Genomic DNA, 2677 nt, shown 5'->3' with positions numbered 1-2677 from the left:
TGGAAACGTTCCAGCAACCTATTCTTTAAATCTTCCCAACACCGAAAAGGCATTCGGGTGTCGCTCCATCCATACCATGCCAGTGCTGGCCCTTCCAAACATAGGACTGCTGCACGTAGTCTCTCACCCGATGTTGCCAACCCTTGCATATCAAAGAAACGTTTCGCTTTATAAACCCGCTTGTAAACATCTTCCCCTTCAAATAGCGGCATGTTGAGTTTTCTCAATATGTAATCCACGTTTGGGACCTATCCCCATCCATATCCTAGGTTAGACCCCAAAGTATTGTCCCATTCGAATGGGTTGTGTGGCCGACTGTTCTTCGATTCCCCAACCCTCCCCCGCATATGCTCGAAATTTGGTGTTGCTTGACTCAGATTCTGGACGCATATTATGCGGAGGAACCGGATACCCCTGTTCGTCGTATTGAAGCGTTGACGTGATCCAGGGCGGTTGTGTGTAGATGATAGGGGTTTGTGGCCATCCTCATGTTCCTAGGCGTTGGAGATTTGGAGGTGGCATCGAAAAATTCGGGGGTGGCAGCTAGGGGTGAGCAAAAACCGCACCGCAACTAAAATTAACCGTAAAAACCGCATAAACCGCAACGATAAACCGCAACCGCAATAAAAACCGATGGTGAGGTTTTCTGTTTTTTTAAAACCTCAAATTTTCGGTACGGTGCGGTTATTAGTTTTCAAAAACCACAAAAAAAACGCACCGCACCGCATATATTATATACAACTTTTTTTTATTAATTATTAATATATTAAATATTAAAAATAAGACAAGTTTCATGAATGAAAGATGAATAAAATATACAAAACAAAAGTATGGTTTTTTGTTATGTTTAAGATTGTAAAATTGTGAAATTAGACAATTTTAAGATATTTATTGTTAATTACTATTGATTTGACGTTTTTAAGATATTAGTTGTTTGTGATTTAAGTTAATTGTCTTATACATTGTGGTTTTTTTTTATTATTACAAGTAATATATTTGAACTCTTAAAACCATTTGAGCTCTGAACTGTGGTTAAAAACCACACAAAATAACCGCACCAAATCCATTCTGTTAATAACCGCAACACATAAAAAGCAAAACCGCACCACAAAAATAACCGTCTAACAGCACCGCAAAAATAACCGCACCAAGCGGTTTTGAAAATGGATTAACCGTATTTGCGGTTAATGGTGAGGTTTTGGCTAATAACCGCACCGAACCGCACCGCGCTCACCCCTAATGGCAGCGATTGAATAATGGGTCGGTAGGCGGTGATGGGTGGTGGTAATGATTGGATGATTGGCGGCAGTTGCGTGACTGACGGCGGATCTGTGGCGGTAGCGGGCGGCGGTTGGGTGGCAGGTTGGGCCACCTTAATCAGGAGTGCCATAACTTCTGCATCGCGCTGATCAGCTAAGGTTTGACGCCTTTCTGATTCGGTCTTGATCTCTGCTAATTCCGCCTCCATCTTCTTAATCCAATCCCATGAGGAACTCTCTTCCAAGACTAAATCTTTATTCAAATTCTAGGCAGTAGTATCAGATCTGGTGTCGGGTTTCGGCATCGTGCAGTAAACGACGTGAACAGTGTTCGATGAATAGTAAACGACGTGAACAGTAACCGCGTGAATAGTACCTCGGATGAACAGTTGTCGAGAACAGTACTCCAAGAAAGTGCTGTGATACCAATTTGATATGAATTGATTAGAAAATAACTCAATCTTAGCTTAATGCTTAAAGAACCAAAGATAGGTGCCTGATATTCGAGACTCAGGGATCTCCAAACAAAAGAAAACGACTCACTAAAATTTTGCCTCCCCTTAGAAGAGTCAGCCCTAACCTATTTATTTGACTCTCCTAAACTGATAAAAGGAAACTATGTTCGTAAAGGGAAACCCTAACTGCATAAGGAAACTAGAATCAACTAGATAAATACTAAATAATAAAGATACTAGAATAATCATAAATTATTAAACAATCCTTCGCTTTTTTTTTACGCTTTTTATAGACCCAATCCCACTTATCCGCTCGGTTCATATCAGAATGAGAGTGGATGCATCAGTGTCGAATCTGATGAAGTGATCTTACAATCTCAGAATTGGACAAAATATACACGATTTTTGTGAAATGGGTCCATTAGCAAAAACTCATAACTTTGTTATTACCTGAGCCGTTTTTAGCTATTCGAGATTGATTAGGAGCTTAAAATGATTTTTATTTTTATTTTTTTTTGGAAAATTTATCATTTTTGGTTAATTTTAATAATTAACTAAACTTTTATCCCAATAAATTTTGATTTGCTATGATTATGAAATTTAGCTTATCTTCTAAGCACTTCACTTTTCCTTTGTTTTTGAGACAATTTTTGAAGTTTATTAATAAATATATGTTTTGGAGTTATCTTTTTGTTCTATGTGTTTGTATTGGTTGGTCGTTCAATCGGATTGTTTGGGTATTGATAGGTATTTGATATCTCTGAACAAATGTACGAATAGCTGATCAAATTCTTCATGGGCGTTGATCGGCTTGTGGTGGACATGGTCTAAGGAATGATGGAGTCGTTATGTGTGATCCATGTAATATAGAGATTGAATGCTTACAACGATAGATCCAAGAACTTGTTTTCTTTCATCAAATACTCATTGGGAGAAGTGACAATATCAGAACCAGGCATTTGG

The sequence above is a fragment of the Lactuca sativa genome, chromosome 2 (assembly GCF_002870075.4).
Source record: "Lactuca sativa cultivar Salinas chromosome 2, Lsat_Salinas_v11, whole genome shotgun sequence".
In the NCBI taxonomy this organism is placed as follows: domain Eukaryota; kingdom Viridiplantae; phylum Streptophyta; class Magnoliopsida; order Asterales; family Asteraceae; genus Lactuca; species Lactuca sativa.
The sequence above is the reverse complement of the archived record's forward strand: the minus strand, read 5'-3'. Positions refer to the sequence as shown.